Source organism: Mustela erminea, chromosome 2, assembly GCF_009829155.1.
Source record: "Mustela erminea isolate mMusErm1 chromosome 2, mMusErm1.Pri, whole genome shotgun sequence".
NCBI classification, from domain to species: domain Eukaryota; kingdom Metazoa; phylum Chordata; class Mammalia; order Carnivora; family Mustelidae; genus Mustela; species Mustela erminea.
Window position 1 is genome coordinate 128,592,870 of NC_045615.1, and position 18,846 is coordinate 128,611,715.

Below are 18,846 nucleotides of genomic sequence, written 5' to 3' on the forward strand. Positions count from 1 at the left end.
GAGAGAGAGCGTATTCATGAGCAAGGGAGAGGGGCAGAAGGAGAGGGAGAGAGAGACTCTCAAGCTGACTCCACGCCCAGCTGGGGCCCGTCTGTCATGGGGGCTTGATCCCACAACCCTGAGATCATGACCTGAGCCAGAATCAAGAGTTGGACCCTTAACCAACTGAGCCACCCAGGGACCCCAACTGCATGTTTCTAAGGACCCCAAACTTTTCTCTCTAACCCTGCTCACTTTTTTCTTCATAAAAGTTCTTCGTGTTATGTCTCAGATGTTTTCTTCCCAGACCTTCAATAATTTAACTAGCTGTTTCACATAAGATGTTCTACAAACTCAGAGACTGTAGTCTAGAAGAGGGATATTCAGCTATTAACCAGATAATCAGTAAATGTAAACTTTCAGTAGTAGTAAGTGCAGTGTGAATCAGTAGTGGAGGGATTTGACCCAGTAAGGAAGGGACGCGGAAGAAGCTTCTTGAGGAAGGAAAGGGTATTAACCAGGAAGAAAGTACAGCAGGAGCAAAAGCCCTTTGGTGGGCAGGAACAAAATGATAATGTGGGTCTAAAAGAAGACCTGTGACGATGGGACCCGGGGCAGGAGATGGTTCAAGATAAGCTTGAAAATAGGAGTAGGAATTTTGTCTTCTTGTCTTAGGATCAGTGGGAAGCTACCAAAATGACTTTAAAACCATCAGGGTCAGGGAGCTGGCATGACCCAACCTGTGATTGGCAAAGACTGTCCTGGTGGTATTTCTGCAGGGCAGGTTGGAGAGTACCCTCCGGTGAGGGCACACCCGTCAGGAAGGTTTTGCAGCGCACTAAGCAAGAAATGTGGGAAGTTTGGCCTGGGTCTCAGTGGCGGTTCTGTAGAAAGACGTGAGTGAGTTCAAGAAGTATTTCAAAGATAGTCATCAGGAATTGGTGTTGGAGTGGAAATGTGAGGGAAAGACAGGTGTCAGAGATGACACACAAATCGTAGGAATCATGCTCCCGTGGGAATCAGCCCAGTAAAGACTCTGAGAAGTCCTGTAGCAAACCAAGCTGGCTAACTAAGCCAGCAGGTCCCCAATTCATCTGGGCCTGGCATCTCCCACTCTTTTTCTGCTGACAGTTACTGAACTTACTGGGAACTCTGAGTTAGCCTCTTTGGGCTTTTTACTTTGAACAGTTGCAAATATTTTTTGCATTGTTTTTGTTTTGTTTTGTTGTTGCTATTTTGTTTTTTGAAACCCCTGCGTTAGACTGCTTGGGCTGCCCTAACAAAACACCACACACCACATAGCTTCAGCAACAGAGGTTGATTTTCCCACAGTTCTGGAGGCCGGAAGTCTGAGAGGAAGGTGATGGCCCCTCTGCTTCTCGCGAGGCCTCTCTTCTGGGCTTGCAGGCAGGTATGCTTGTGACCTCTGCACGTGCACGTCCCTTCCACCTGCTGCGTGCCCCAGACTAGACTGGGGACCACCAAAAGCAGCTCATTTTGCCCTATTACCTCTTTTTTTTTTTAAGATTTTATTTATTTATTTGAGGGAGAGAGTGAGAGAGCTTGAGAGGGGAGGTCAGAGGGAGAAGCAGACTCCCCATGGAGCTGGGAGCCTGACTTGGAATTTGATCCCAGGACTCCAGGATCATGACCTGAGCCGAAGTCAGTCGCTTAACCAACTGAGCCACCTAAGCGCCCCTGCCTGATTACCTCTTTAAAGGTCTTCTTTCTGAGTGTGGTCTGCAGTGAAGGTCTGAGGTACTGAGGGTTGTAACTTTAACATATGAATTGGTTGGGGGGCAGGGTGGGGAGTCACCTGAGCCCTGACCAGCCCCAGAGGCATAGAGTTCTCTCCTAAAGGTTGCACCACCCTTGGGACTTGAGAGCCCAAACTATATCCAGAGTCCTATGTTCCTGTGTCCCGAAGAGTCCTGCAAGGTTTCCATCATCTGCAGTCCCCCAGTCCTCACACTGGAAGGATTGTTGTTACTCTGGCCTAGTAGTAATTCTGTTTTTAAAAAAAAAAAATAGTAAGAAAAAGGCAATATTCAGTACTCCGCTGATCGGCCCTGTTCCCGGATCCCAAAGACATAAATACTAGTGGAGGTTTCTGGATTTTTCTTCTAACTGGGTGAGACCAGCATTTCACCTCGAGGGCACAGAGTACCCAAGAGAGGTGAACAGCCATCTATCTGCTGGGCCGCACTGTGCCTGCAACCCGGAGTGCAGCGTCCGTGAGGGCAGGCCTCCCGTTTGGTGGGTGCGGGGTGGGGACAAGAGGTTTGTGAGATGCCCCCTCTCTGCCCAGAAAGCAGGTCATTCAGCTTTTCTGTTTCCTCAGAGAGAATGGCTGACATGACAATGCCAGTAGATGATTCTACCTTTTAAAAAACAAAAAACAGCCAGGACACTCTGTCCCTATAAAAATAAGGCAGCCCCGTCTTTCCTCCTATCACACTGGTATGGCACAGCCGTATTGGATCAGCCACTCAGAAGATCCAGCCAAGAAGTGAATATTTTATTATCTCGTATACTATGTTATATTCCGTATTTTCCACCAAAGTCATTCGGTTTTCCTGTGTACCTAGTTTCATCCATGCTTTTAAATGTCATCACATCATCTTTATTCGAATTAAGTCCCAGATGAATCACAAGCCAATGAAAACTGCCTGCTTATTTGCTGACTATAGACAATTTGTGTTAGGGAATGGGCCAGAATTCCTTTTCCCGCTCAGTCCTCTGAAGTCTCAGAGTCTGTCTGCTGCTTTCTGGAACCTGGATATCACTGACTGAGTTTTTGTCTAAAATGCATCCCTCGTGTTATTCCAACAAGACAGGCAGAAGACACTTGGCTTACACGTCAGTCAAGAATAGAGTACTTGACAAGAATAAATGGTTTGGCCTGGCTTTACAAAAAACCACCATTCTCTCCTTGATGACGGCACTAGAGGATCCTTGGGGGGAAAAATGAGGGGCGTCTGGGTGGCTCAGTCAGTTAAGTGTCTTCCTTGGCTCAGGTCATGATCCCAGAGGCCTCAGATTGAGACCCACATTGTGTTCCCTGCTAAGCGGAGAGTCTGCTTCTCCCCTTCTCTCTCCCTTTGCTTCTCCCCCTGCTCGTGCTCCCTCTCTCTGATAAATAAATAAAATCTTTAAAAAAAAAAAAAAAGTGGGATTATGGACATTGGGGAGGGTATGTGCTTTGGTGAGTGCTGTGAAGTGTGTAAACCTGGTGATTCACAGACCTGTACCCCTGGGGATAAAAATATATGTTTATAAAAAATAAAAAATTAAAAAAAAAAAAAGAACAGATTTCCCTGAAGTTGTTTGCCATGGGGCTGCTCTAGCTAATCCAGTTCTGGTACATTCCCCTTACATGTAGCCAGTACTAATGGGCACCGTTTCACGGATCAGGTCTGACTATGGCCTATAGCCATAGCTCAGAATAAAGTTCACAGAGAGACTGATGTGTCTTTCTTCAAGACTGGCTTCCTGCTTTGTTCCTAGTAGCTATTTACCTAATTCATAGATTCTTGCTAGTCCTATCCCAGCTGTGCCAATGCTCCTAAAATCTCCCTAGTTCCAATCCCGCTGCGATCACATTAGTGCCTTGGCATTTTGTCAGTCTCCGTTGAAGTTCAAACCTCCTGGTTTGAGGTGGAGATACTGTATCCCTGCTCTCTTCTCCCATATGTGCATGTGTGGCTCTGCAGGTGCCGGCAGTGGTGGGTCGGGGCAGCCTGGTAGTTACATTGTTTATTTACTAGTTTCACACAAACCAAAGCCATCCCAGGCAGCCTGTAGGGAAAGAGATTCCAAAAAGCTTCAGTGAAACCACTTATTTATTGACGCTCAGAGACAATGAATCGCTCTGCTGAGCAAGAAACGCTTAGACCCAACAAGGAAAAAGCCAGCCTTTCAAACACCCGACCTTTGTCAAAGGTTTATTGAGAAGGGAAAGCCACAGAATGGCTGGAGGTGCCAAATCCAGGCAGCCTTTGTTCCCCACCACTCAGCCAGGTGACAGGATCCTGCGGCACTGGAAACATTGGAAACGAGCTTCAGAGAAAAGAGAAAAGGAATCAGGTTTATTTCTGTGTAGAAATTGGATTCAAGTTACTGTTCCTTTTTATGACTTACGGAGTGTATCTTCTTTCTAAAATGTATTTTCCTTCTCCCGCTGCACCCAGACACACACACGCACACACACATGCAGTGCCATAGCTTCACAACATATTTGAATAATACATTCTCCTAAAAATACCTACCATCACAGATGTTCTCTTCCTGTTGGACATCTGCTTGTTGTAGTCCATGGCTGTCTGGAACTTCTGAGACGTGACTCAGCCCAGAGCTTTTTGTTCGATGATCAAAAAAGCCATTAATTTCTCTATGTGACAAGAACATGTAAAGTAATTAGCGCAGCGCCTGGGACAAGCTCCTGTGATCAAGAAATCCTGGCTGTGGTGGACACACTGATTGTCCCTGGATGGAGCAGATGCGTGTGGCATTTTAGGACCCATTTGTTAACATAGGACAAGAACCTGATGAAATGCTTTGCTGGTGTTGAAGTAGCCTTCTTTGCTCAAGGATGAACAAAGTACTTCAAAACGCAAAAAGAGATTCACCTCCACACGTTCTGGTTTTTCCATTTTTTCAAGCTGCAGGGAAGTTGGAAGAGTGGCACACGAACCACACGAACCATCTAGAATCTGCCGTTAACATTTTCCATCTTAATCACCTATCCAACCAGCGCACTATCCATCAACCCATTTTTTTTAACTGCATTGTTTGAACTTTTTCAGAGTAGTATAGACATCAGTTCATTTCAGACATTTCAGCGTGTATCTCATTAACCATGAGTTCAGTTTTTCTTTATGGTTCTCCTCCCCACCCCCCTTCCCGACCTCTTCCTCTAGTATCATTTGCATACAGTGAAATACACAAGTCTGAGTGTGACATTTGTGAGTTTGGGCAGCTGCATGCAACCGTGTACCACAGATCCCCATCAGGATATACGGAGAACATTAATGTCGCCCCAGGAAAATCCCCCCGTCCCCTCAATCAATCCTTGCCCCCACCTGCATCGAGTCAGATACTATTCTGATATATTTTTTTTTTTTATCGCCAGAGATTAGTTTGTTCAGAACTGCGCATAAATGAATCCTACAATCCATACGTCCTCTCTCGTGTAAGGCTGCTTTTACTCAGCATGTTTTCGAGTTTCATTCATGGCACTGCATATTCTTTTTTATTGCTCAGTAGTACTTCATTTATAGTATTTCAGTGTGTTATACTGTTGATGGACATTGGAATCATTTCCAGGCTGGGGCTGTTATGAATGAAGCAGTTGTCAACACTCTGGGACAAGTCTTTACATGGATATATATGTTTTCCTTTCTCTTGGGTAAATACCTAGGAGTCAAATTGCTGAATCATAAGGTTGTTCCATAGCCTTCATATCCATGCCTCCTGGGCTCAGATTTTCTCAGAATAGCAACTACCAATACATTCAAGTCCAGAATATTCTTTTCCACATACAGAGCAGAACAAGGGGCAACAACAGTTGTTTTTAGACTCAGAGTGTTCTCATTATCCTTTTGCTTGAAGACGGTATATATCCCAACCATTGTGTTAAGACATGTTGGTAGAGGGGACATTGGTGGGAGAAACAGTTCTTTGGATTGCAGGTAAGTCTCATTTTTAAGTAGCCTCTACTGCACAAATACTGTTGATGGTAGACTCTCCATCATTTGGATATTATTCATCATGTATATCAAGCAGAGAAAACCTCAGGGAATTCTGCTGGTCCCACAGCATTGCTCAACGACATGTTTCTTTTGTCAGATCTCTCTGTCATCTTCTGTTGTATCCATTTTAAATCTCCTTGATCAGATCTCAGAGCTGGTCACCTTCCCTCCTTCCCTCTTAGCACTACTTCATGTTATCGGAGCTTAGCCACGGTCCCTTTTGCCCCCACCCCCAAGTGACAACACCTTTGATTATCATGTAGTCAGGATGGATGCTGCTAGCATATAGAGGGACAGGGCTGTTGAACATCCTACAATGCAAAAGACTGTTCCCTGCAAGGAAGAATTAGCCATCCTAAAAAGTCAATAGTGCTGAAGTTTAGAAACCCTGCTCTACAGGGAAAATAGAAGACATTAAAACAGGCTTCTTAACATGTTTTCTGCCATGGACTGTTTTAGCAGTCTGTTGAAGCCTATGGACCCCTTCTCAGAATAATTTTTGTAAGTGCATAAAATAAAATACAGAAGATTGTGACAGAAATAGAGTTACCGAGTTTAAAAACTTATCATATACTAATATGTGCTTCTTTATAAATACATTAAAGAACAAGATGTAGTAGCAAGTCTAATAACTACGATACTTATGAGGATAAACAGTATTTTGAAATCTACAGCAGCTTTGAATGTAATATGCAAACATCTGTGATTTCTATTAGAGACAAAGTCATGGGAATTACTGATGATGCTGTAGTTTGATGACTACCTTCAGAACTGAAGAAAATGCCAAATTTCAGTTAGTGGTTAGTGAAGAGGAGATGCGACTTTTTCTCATTTAAGTTCACAGATGCCCTGAATTCTATCCATGAACCCCCTGGGGCACTGCATGCTCCAGCTTAAAAACACCTGCATTTGAGGAGATGACCATCACCAAAGAAATGAATTTATCGCATCTATACCCCTGATTTTCCTTCCCTCTTCAAACAAGAATAGATGTCCCTTGCTGCCAGAGTTGACTTGCAGAAAACAGAAATTCCATTAGCGGTTTCAAGCAAAATGAGCTCAATACAGGGAACGGGATGCTTGCTACAATATCCTTGGAAGGGCTGGACCAGCAAGCCCAGGAACACTAACAACGCCACCGCACAGCGATCTCTTCCAGGACTCCGCTTCCTTTTACACAGTCAAAAGGCAGGGGGATGGGGAAGGAACGGTGGAACGCTTGGCCCCGGGAACACTACCTTAGTGGGTATTAGCTACTGAGCTGTCCCACCATCCCTGATAGATCCACCTCGCCAAAAAAACAAACAAACAAACAAAAACCAGTGCCCAACATTCTGCCTTCTGAGAGCAGCATGCACTTGCACGCGGGAACAGGACTGAAGAAGAGCCCAGCGTGTCCACGAGGGACATGCCGGCAGAAAAAGCAGAAGTGGCCTTGCTGTAACCTCCGCCTCACTTCCTTCCGCTTTCCCATCTGGTGGAGGATTGTCTGCGTTTAAGTCTGTACGGGCCCTTCCTGCGAGAGAGTCTGGGAGATGTACCTTCTCTCCGCCTAGCCTCCGCAGAACTGGAAGGCACAGAAGACGAAGACACCGAGCAACTAAAGGTCCCTCTTCTTCCGCCCCCATCCCCCACCTATGCTCCTTAATACTTTGCTCTTCCCTCCCGCCTGCTGATGGACCTTCATTATGCTCTTCATTATGCTCTGTCTTCAGCTCCTTTCTTTCAACAGACTCCTACCAGTATGTCCAAATAACTTGGAAGCTCTCCCAGCGTAAGCAGCCCTCCCCTTAATCCTACTTCCTTCTTCCTGTGTCTCACCTTCCACGCATGGCCCACTTCCTTCTGAGGGTTGTGTTGGTTTTTTTTAATATATTTTTTAAGATTTTATTTATTTAAGAGAGAGAGGGCGAGAGCATGAGCAGGTTGGGGGAAGGGCAGAGGGAGAGGGAGAAGCAGACTCCGCTTAAGCAGGAAGGAAGCAAGGCTCCATCCCAGGACTTGGGGATCAGGACCCAAACCAGAGACAGACGCCCAATGGACTGAGCCACCCAGGCTCCCCGGAGGGTTGTTATGCTTAGTGTTTCCTCTTCCTCCCTTCTTACTACTGGTGAATGGACAACCATCTACCTTCCAGATGCACTACTGCAAAAAAACCTGCCTTCTCCGAGTTACCACTTACATTTACAGGTACACGTTGCTTTACTGGCCTTCTCCTTACTGTGTTTTTACCAATTGAAGGTTTGTGGCCACCCTGTGTCGAGCGAGTCTATTCGGCACCATTTTTCTGACAGCATTTTCTTACTTCGTGTCTCCGTGTCATATTTTGGCAATTCTCACAATTTTTCATACTTTTTATTATCATTGTATTTATTATGGTACTCTGTGATCAGTGATTATGACTTGCTGAAAGCTCAGGTAATGGTTAGTATTGTTTTTCTTTCTTTTTTTTTTTTTAAGATTTATTTATTTATTTGACAGAGAGAGAGACAGATCACAGGTAGGCAGAAAGGCAGGCAGAGAGAGAGAGGGGGAAGCAGGCTCCCCGCTGAGCAGAGACCCCCCCCCATGTGAGACTCGATCCCAGGACCCTGAGATCATGACCTGAGCTGAAAGCAGAGGCTCAACCCACTGAGCCACCCAGGTGCCCTCTATTTATTTATTTTTTTTTTTTAAGAGAGATTGAGTACGTGAGTACGTGCTCATACGTGAGAATGAGCAGCAGGTAGGGACAGAGAAAGAATCAGGCAGGCTCCAAGCCCAGCACAGAGCCCAATACGGGGCTCGATCCCACAACCTCAAGATCATGACCTGAGCCAAAATCAAGAGTTGGATGCTAAACTGACTGAGCGACCCAGGTGCCCCAGTGGTTAGCATTTTTTAGCAATAAACTATTCCTTAGTCAAAGTATGTTTTTTTTTTTTTTTAGTCATAATGCTATTGCACACTTAATAGGCTACATATAGAGTAAGCATAACTTTTATATGCACTGGGAAACCAGAAATTCATTTGACTTGCTTTATTGCAAAATTCACTTTACTGAGGTGTTCTGGAAGCAAACGTGCAGTATCTCTGAGATTTGGCTATACAGCCCTTTCCTTACTTGACCCTTGAATATCATTTAACAACACTGGCAAATCCTTACTCCCTAAGACACTTTACCTTCTCCATTTCTACACTTAATTCTCTTTAATTATTTTCAAACCAATGATCTCATATATTTATTACTGAGCCAACCTACTAATACAGAGGCATAGAAACAAAGAGGGAAAAAAAAGCCATTTTCCCAGTTAAGACTTATCCAACTGCCCAGATAGAGGTAATGTTTTCAGCTTGATATGGGAAGATAGATGCTAGTGACCTTGATACAGCATAAATACTGTGCAGTTCCTATAAACCCAGTTGGGTTCTTCTCAACATCTCCTCTTGGAGCATACTAGATTTTCTTAGCAGGTTTCATCTGAACACATTGCAGAATGGGACAGTTCTGTTTTTGTTTCTGGGTCAGAAACCACTAGATCCTGAAAGCCTTATGAGAAGATATGGCAAGGAATAGAGTCAGCCCTCTTTTTTTGCCCCCTACTCTTCTGACTGCAGTTGTGAATCTTTTTGTGATTCTTTTGGGTTTTTGCTTAGTTTTTAGGTTGGTTGGTTGGTTGGTTGGTTGGTTATTACATTAAGCAGTGTTCTTCAGGAATCAGTTTTTTCTTTACATACTTACTGCCTCTATTTTCTTGTTCAGTCTCATGGCCCTATTTATTAGCTATGTTGTTGATAACTATAAATCTTAATATCAAGTCCACAGCTCTTTCCTAAGCTTTTGGCCAACATATGCAACTGCCAACTGAACACCTACCTTTTAATGTCACTTTAGATAAGGAATATAACAAAGTGAAATCTTCTACTCACCCCCAAGCCTGCATCTTCTTATTGCTGTCACCCAAAGATAGAGTGACCACAATTCTTGTTTACGTAAGATGCTTCCTGTTGACACTTGTCCTTTCCTGATTAATGTATCCTCAAAAGTCACCCAGTTAATGCTGCACTTGAAAACTCTCATTAGAACTTCATTTGGGCACCAATTGATGCAAATAACTTTTTTAAAAGATTTTATTTATTTGTCAGAGACAGAAAGAGAGAACAAGTAGGCAGAGTGGCAGGCAGTGGGAGAGGGAGAAGCAGGCTCAACACTGAACAGAAAGCCCGAGGTGGGGCTCAATCCCAGGACTCCAGGATTATGACATGAGCCAAAGGCAGACACTTAATGAACTGAGCCACCCAGGCACCCCACAAATAACTCCTTTTAAAGAGGAGGATAAAAAGAGAATATTTTCTCCCTTGAGGATTTATAAAACACATCTTACACTTTGCAACATGCTGGAAAAAATTAAAAACAAAGCAGTCTGAAGTCTGAAAATACAGGAAACAAATAGGAGGCATTAAGAAAATGGTGAAATAAGATAACAAAAGAGAGATTCAGCATATACCATAAATGTAAATGGCTTAATCTTCTTTATTAAAAGACAGAGACTTTTAGGTTAAGTCAGAAAGGAGTAGTGTCAGTTGCTGTTCACCCAGAATGTGACAGAGGAAATAAGTAATGAAAGGAAAGACAAGCTAAGGTTAATGCAAAAAAAGAAATTAGGGACTGCATGTTAATATCAGAAGACATGCATTCAAGGAGAAAGAAAATATAAAATAAGTATTCTTCCAATTTTTGATCAAGGGTATAATGTCAAACAAAAAATAAAATTATGATTTTGTATATGTCAAATAATTCCTTCAAATACAAGCAAAGAAAAGTAATAAAGAAGAAATTGAAAAAGGACATGTGGAGGGGGAACTTAACACAGCTCTCCCAGTATTCCAAGATATTGCCTGAATCTGTGTGACAGACAGGTATTTTTAAAATCATGCTTATTAATTCTTTCCAAAATGTGTTTTAGAAGAATATTCTCATCCAGCATCATTTGATACATGCTCCCTTTATGTAGAGACTGCCAATAAGGATATTTCATGGTTAAAAAGAAAGTTTGCACAAAAATTATGAGTTCATCCTATCTACCCCATGGGACTTTTGTTTTCATTTGGGTATATTCTTCTTGATTATTCACATATATGTTTATATTCACATTTATGACTTGTGAAAATGAAATTGAAATTACATTGTATATATATATATATATATATATATGGTTTTTTCACCTAGTACTACCTTTCTTTTTTCCAATTTATGAATATACCATTATTTATTTAAAGATACTTCTGTTTTTGAGCACCAAAATTGTTCAAAATGTCCTATAGTATTAAAAATAAAAACTAAGTGGAACACCTTTTTCAGAGATCTTTGTTCACCTCTTTGAGTCTCTGATTATGTTTTTTGGTTAGATTCTAATAATTGGAGTTTTGAAGCAGAAGTTATTGATGTTTTAAAGGCTCTTTAACACTGGCTGTTATATAAAAAAAAAGTCAAATTATTAAGCAAAAGTTATTTACATTCATTTATTTACATCCATTTATATCTGTATTTGAATAATTTTTCATATTATTGGCTACTCTGTTAGTCTTTTATTAATTATGTCCTTTGTTATTTTTTATTGGTATCTTTAATAAATATCCAATTAAATATCCTTTTACATTTAAGGATAGTAACCCTTTATCATCTGTGTCAAAATATTGTTTCCTTTGGTCTTGCATTTTTGCTAGTGATGTCTTTTAAGGCAGATAATGTTTACTTCTTCTGTAATCCATTAATCTCTTACCTTGTGTTTTTTTCCAGACCTTTAGTAACTGAAAAGGTCCTCTTTGTTCCTAAATTAGATAAATAATCACTCGTATTTTCCTCTCCTTAATTTTTGTCCTCATATAATGTAATTCAGGATCTAACTTCTTCCTAATAGCCTATTGTCCCAACACCATTTATGAAGCAATAATAAAAGTTCACAGGATTTTATATGTAGAGAAGCCTAAAGATTCCACCAAACAGACAAACAAAAAAACCTGTTAGAACTGATAAATTAATTCACTAAAGTTATAGGATAAAAAATCGATGTATAAAAATCAGTCATGGGGGCGCCTGGGTGGCTCAGCGGGTTGAAGCCTCTGCCTTCGGCTCAGGTCATGATCTCAGGGTCCTGGGATCGAGCCCCGCATCGAGCTCTCTGCTCAGTGGGGAGCCTACTTCCTCCTCTCTCTCTGCCTGCCTCTCTGCCTACTTGTGATCTCTCTCTCTGTGTCAAATAAATAAATAAAATCTTAAAAAAAAAAATCAGTCATGTTTCTATATGCTAATAACAAACTACCCAAAAAGGTAATTAAGAAAACAATTCCACTTATAACAGCAACAAAATAATAAAATACTGATGAATAAACTTAACCAAGGAAGTGAAAGACTTGTACACTGAAAACTACAAAATATTGATGAAAGAAATTAAAGAAGATACAAATAAATGGAAAGTTATACCATGTTCATAGGTCAGAATAATTACTATTGTTGAAAAGTTCTTAATTCCCAGAGTGATTACAGATTCAATGCAGTCCCTGTCAAAATCCCAGTAGCATTTTTTTTTTTTACAGAATGAAAGAAAAACAATTCTAAAATTTATATGGAACCACAAAAGTTCCAGAAGTGATCAAGAGTGATCTTGAAAAAGGGACACAGTGCTGTAGGCATCACAATTCCTAAAATCAAAATATATCACAGGCACCTGGGTGGCTCAGTCAGTTAAGTGTCTGCTTTTGGCTCAGGTCATGATCCCAGAGTCCTGGTAATCGGGGAGTCTGTTTCTCCCTTTCCCTCTGTTCCTCCCCACCTGCTTGTGCTTGCTCTCTCTCTCTCTCCCTCTCACGCTTTCAAATAAATACAGTCTTGTATATATATATAAGATTTTATATCACAAAGCTGTAGTAATTAAGCCAGTGTGGTACTAGCATAAAAACAGACATACAGACCAATGGAACAGAAAAGCCCGTAAATAAACTCATGCATATAGGGTGTCTTAGTCTATTAGGGCTACTATAACAGAGTACCATAGTCTGGGTGGTTTATAAAGAATAGAAATCTTTTTCCCCATGGTTCTGGAGGCCGGAAAGTCCAAGATGAAGGCATCAGCAGTTCAGTGTCTAGCAAAGGCCTGCTTCCTGATTTATAAATCTTTTCTGGCTATGAGAGCACGTGGTGTGAGCGGCAAGGGAGCTTTCTGGAATCTACTTTATAAAGGTACTAATCCCATTCATTAGGGCTCTTCACTCATGATGTAATCACCTCCCAAAGGCCCCAGTTCCAGATACCATCATCACATTGGGAATTAGATTTCAACATGTGAATTTTAGGGGGACACAGACATTCAGTCCATAGCATGTGGTCAATATATCTTTGACAAGGGTGCTAAGAATACACAGTGGTGGGGTGCCTCAGTCAGTCAAGTGTCTGCCATTGGCGTAAGTCATGATCCCAGGTCCTGAGATGGAGCCCTGCATTGGGCCCCCTGCTCACTGAGAACCTGCTTCTCCCTCTCCCTCTGCCACTCCCCCTGCTTGTGCTCTCTCTCTAATAAATAAATACAATCTAAAAAAAAAAAAAATGCACAATGGTGAAGGGATAGTCTCTCCAGCAAATGGTGTTGGCAAAACTGGATATCCATATGGAAAAGAATGAAACTGGACCCTTATCTTATACCATACACAAAAGTTAACTCCAGTTGAAATACAGATACAAATATAAGACCTGAAACTGAAGAAGTCCAAGAAGAAAACACTGGTCTTAGCAATAATTTTTGGATATGACACAAAAAACCCAAGCAACAAAAGCAAAAATAGATGGGACTACAGCAAACGAAAAAGGAAACAGTCAACTGAGTGGAAAGTCAACATACAGACTGGAAAAAAAAATATTTGCAAACCATATATCTGATCAGGAGTTAATATCCAAAATGTATAAGGAATTCCTAGGACTGACAGCAAATTAATTGATTGATTGATTGATTGATTGATTGATTTTTAAAAATGGCAGAGGACTGGGGCACCTGGGTGGCTCAGCCATTAAGCATCTGCCTTCAGCTCAGGTCATGATCCCAGGGTCCTGGGCTCGAGCCCCACATCAGGCTCCCCTCTCCCCCATCCCCCTGGTGTGTCCCCTCTCTTGCTGTGTCTCTCTCTGTCAAATAAATAAAAAATCTTTTATAAATAAATAAAGGCAAAGGACTTGAATGGCCATTTCTTCAGAAAAGATATACAAATGGCCACAGGTATATGGAAAGATGTTTAACATTACTGTTCATCAGGGAAATGCAAATTAAAACCACAATAAGATGTCCTTTCACACTGATTAGATTGTTTTGAAAAAAGCAAAATATAACTAGTGTTGGTGAGGATGTAGAGAAACTGGCATCGTGTCCACTTGGTGGGAATGTAAGATGGAGCAATCACTATGGAAAACGGTACAGAGGTTCCTCAAAAGCTTAAAAATAAAACTGCTGTGTGATCCAGCAATCCCACTTCTGGGTAAACAACCCAACAGAATTGAAATCAGGGTCTCAGAGAGGTATCTGGACCCCATGTTCTTTGTAGTATTTTTCACAATAACCAAGCTATGGAAATTACCTAAATGTTCTTTGATGAATGCATGGATTTAAAAAAAAAAAAAAAAACCCTAGATGCACATACAATTGAATCCTATTCTGCCTTAGAAGGAAGTCCTGCCATATTAAGAAGGAGCCTGGAGAACATTGTGCTAAGTGAAATAAGCCAGTCACAGGACAAATATGGTGTGATTGCCCTGACACAAGGTATCTAATTCATAGACTCAAAGTCCAATTCATAGAAACAAAGTGGACTGGTGGCTGTGAAGGGCTGGGGGTAGGGGAAATTCAGGAGTTGTTGTTCAATTGGTATAAACTTTTAGTTTTACAAGATAAATAAATTTTAGAGATCTGCTATTGTTAACAATTCTATGCTATTCTCTTAAAAATGTGCTAGGAGGGTAGATCTCATATTAAGTGTTCTCGCCTTAGTAAGTAAATAAATAAAATTCATGGATTCGAAATTCTGTATTTTTTATACACTAAATTCTTATATATTCCATTATCTCATTTTGGGGGAGGGGAGAAATGTTTGGCTCATATTATTTTATGTCTGATTTTTGCTATAGTTCTTTGGGAGTTTTTAGGCAAAAATAGCTCACCATTTAAGAGTATCACTTCCCTAGGATAACAGTCTTCTTCATTAGTTTTCTTAATGTACATCATACACACCATGCAACGATATGGTAATGTTCCATTTAATATAGTGGTTTAGCCTATACAAGATTCAGTGTAAACAAAATGAATGAGAAAAATAGGTTGCAATCTCTGATGAAAGAATTGTGAGTAACCGTGAGGGACAGTTATGTAATTTTTTACTATGAGAGGCACACCAAGGTATTTTTCCATGTGTAATTCAACAAATTGGTTGGACATCTTTTTTGTGTGTGAAATATTATTGAAGACCGGGGATAATAAAAAAAGAATGAAAGGGTGTCCCTAACGCAGAGATTGGACTCCTTGACTTGGCACTAGCACAAGTTTGTCCATGAATCCGGAGTGCCACGTACATCTGGGAACAAAAGGAAAGCTTTATGGTCAGATCCAAAAGGTTAGTGCAAATGAGTAAACTGAGATTTTACCAAACAGGATTATTATAGTCAGTGTTCCTTGACTTTTTGAGATTGACTTTACCAAGTTTGTCGTGGGACATTCTCTCCTCTCGGGTCCTCTTTTATTCTAAAGACCAGGTTACATATCTTAAAAAAAGAGGGAGAGCGGATGCCATGAACTCCAAGACCCTTGTGAATCCATTATGTTCTTTCAGTCTCTTTTAAGAGAAAGTATATTGGGGCGCCTGGGTGGCTCACTGGGTTAAAGCCTCTGCCTTTGGCTCAGGTCATGATGGGATTGAGCTCTGCATTTGGCTTTCTGCTCAGCAGGGAGCCTGCTTTCCCCCACCCCCACCTGTCTCTCTGCCTACTTGTGATCTCTCTCTCTGTCAAATAAATAAATAAAATATTTTAAAAAGAGAGGAAGTATATTGAGGCTCTGTTTAAACGCTCTGCAGGTGTTAACATAAAATTATCCTAACAACCATATGGAATAGTATTACTATTCGCAATTTATGGATGAAGGACCCAAGGCATAGAGAGATTCGCTGATGAATCTGCCAAGGCTAGGGAGTAATAGAACGTTTAAGCTGGGCAGTCTTCATTTTTCTCTTTAAGTCAGAGCTCTCTACTCATCCTCCCCATACTAATGTTGGTATTGTTTCGAGTCCTAGCTATGATCTTCCTTGGCATGTGCCAGACAAAACTTGAGTGACTTGGCTATGCTACTAAGATCAGCATTGATTTTAGTATAAATCTCTTCCTGAATTTGTAGGGCTTTCCTCTCTTCTTCCCCCACCAAGTTCTCAAGCTGAGTTTAACCCACAAGGATGGATAAATATTAACTTTCAGGTCAGCACCAGCATGCGTCAGAGGCCAGAGTCTAAGTGTCAGGGATCTTTAGTCTCTTTCTGTGTCTCCTGTGCAGAGAGAGAAATGCAGCCTCACATGTTTCTTGACAAACGGGTAGATGGTTGTGCCACTTTATTCTCCATTTGGTACGATCAGATCATATCTACGTAGGTATATAGATAATGCATACTAACTTTTTAAAAGATTTTTATTTATTTGACAGAGATCATAAGTAGGCAGAGGGGCAGAGAGAGAGGAAGGGAAGCAGGCTCCCTGCTGAGCAGAGAGCCCGATGTGGGGCTCGATCCCAGGACCCTGAGATCATGACCTGAGCTGAAGGCAGAGCCCCCCAGGTACCCCAGTGCATACTAATTTTTAATGATCAGAATAACCAGAGGAATTCCACTGTTGGTCATCAAACACAGGTCTCTGTGTGTTTGTTTTCACAAGTACAGAAACATGTTCAAAGAAAAAAAGGCAAATGTAGAGGTAAAGGGATCTCAGAAATTACATAATGCAAGCCTTTCAGTTGATAAAAAAAAAAAAAAAGGAAAATGAACAGCCAAAATATTATTTACCAAAATCATGTAGGTGTTATTTTTGAAAAATCACTCACATGTTCACTCTCTATATACTTTAAATTTTTTTTTAATTTTTCATCAAAGCTATACAGTAGGGTACAGTAAAAGGACCTGCTAGTTCTACAGGTTTATCAAGAAAAAGAACAGGTCTCAGTTCTCCTGTTCCTCAGTTTCTCTTCCCCAAAGAAACCACTTTCAACTCTTTGCCTGGTATTATGTCCACATACCTTAATGGCAAGCAAGTTTTACTACCTCCTGATTTTTTTTTTAGTCTGGGGCACTGTACTTGACATTCCCTTATGGAAGATGAAGTCTTAGCTCTCTATTCTTACTATCCACACCATGAACAATCAGTTTCCAGCCTCACAATATAGTTATATATTGGTTTTGATTAGAAAAATATTCAAGGTTTTGGGGTGCCTGGGTGGCTCAGTCAGTTGAGTGTCGGACTCCTAGTTTCAGCTCAGGTCTTGATCTCAGGGTCGTGAATTCAAGCCCTGCACTGGACTCCATGCTGGGCATGGAGTCTGATTTTAAAAAGGGAGAGAGGAAGGAAGGAAGGAAGATGGAGAGAGAAAGAAAGAAACAAAAGAAAAATATTCAAGGTTTACATTGATGATGCAGATGATCTTTGAACAACAGGAGTTTGAATTATGCATGTCTACTTGTATGCAAGGGTTTTTTTTTGACAGATACAGTACACTACTGTAAATGTATTTTCTCTTCCCATTCATTTTCTTAGTAACATTTTCTTTTCTCTAGCCTGCTTTATTGTAAGAATATAGTGTACAATGTATGTGTTAAAAAACTAAGTTTTAATCAGTAAGGCTTTCAGTCAACAGTAGGCTATTAGTAATTAAATTTTGGGCAAGTCAGAAGTTATACATGGATTTTTCGACTGCACAGGGGGCCAATGCCCCTAATCACTGTATTGTTCAAAGGTCAGCTGTATATGCCATTCAGAAATGGGGCATATGCTAATCTCTTTTTTTTCTCCCACTACTTATCCGAAGAGTTAATGTTCTTTTTACTTGTTTATTTTTGTATGTTTGTTTCTCTTGAGTGTATGTTTTTTATATACTTAACTATCCATCCAATACTCAAATATTTACTGGTTGTCCAAATAGTCTCTCAGGATGTTCCATGGTTCTATCAGTTTTATATCAGGTGTTGTATCAATTCCACTAGGTTTTCATGTATGTGTTTAGGTTTTTAATTTCTGAGAGGTTCTTTTGTTTTGTTTTCTGAATGCCCCTTTTTTATAACATCATTTTCTTGCTTCATGATACAATGTGTTTTCGTATATCTATAAGGTTTTTTCCCAGGATTGATTTCTTTATTTGAGAGAGAGAGGGGTGCAAGCGGGGGAAAGGGTAGAGAGGGAGAGAGAGAATCCCAAGCGGAATCCCGGCTGAGCACGGAGCCTGACACAGGACTCCATCCCAGGACCTGAGATCATGACCTGAGCTGCAGTCAGGAGTTGGACATCCAACTGGCTGGGCCCCATAGGGGCCCCTGCATAAGGTTTTTAATAATAATTTTTGAAATTTTCTTTTTCCTCCATAGTTCCTGATCCCTCTAGCTTGTTTCTGGTTTCCCCCAGCTGTTTGGTAATCATTGGTGTTCCTGCTCACATGTAAGAGCAGAAAACTAAAAATTGAAGTTCTGAACATGAAGGGGACGAGGCGGAGGAGGGAGGGTTCACTGATGGTGGCTGCTAACAATCTGGCTGAGCCAGCTGTTGGGAAACTTCTAGTATCAGCACCTTTAGGGCTTTCCTCATGGATCCATTACATCCTCTAAGAAAAGTCCTCCAAGCTCTTGCCTGGAGGGTAAGAGTCTGTCTGCCAGTGTTTGGGAGATGAGGGTGGAAAATAGACTAGAAGAATCCAGCTGTACCTGGTATCCCACCCTTAGTATTACCTGGAACATCCCCCAATTCAGAGACCGTCTGGTTTTGCCCCCACCACACGACGAGCTTCCAGGCTCCTGTGACACAGAGTAGGTGGTGTCAACAGGGGACAGCTGGGGAAGGAAGGGATATCAAGTGCTT

At 41.2% G+C, this 18,846-nt stretch overlaps 1 protein-coding gene and 1 long non-coding RNA gene across 2 annotated transcripts in view; one reads left to right on the top strand and one right to left on the bottom strand.

The window, feature by feature from the left end:
• The window catches only part of C2H4orf19 (chromosome 2 C4orf19 homolog), an 89,283-nt gene that overhangs the window by 23,658 nt on the left and 46,779 nt on the right, over positions 1-18,846 (top strand). The gene's annotated exons all lie outside the window — the stretch shown is intronic.
• Positions 3,837-7,127, bottom strand: LOC116584975. Its single transcript, XR_004283405.1, has 3 exons — positions 6,968-7,127; positions 4,248-4,369; positions 3,837-4,038 (listed from the first exon to the last, which is right to left on the bottom strand). It is a non-coding gene; the product is annotated as an uncharacterized LOC116584975 (long non-coding RNA).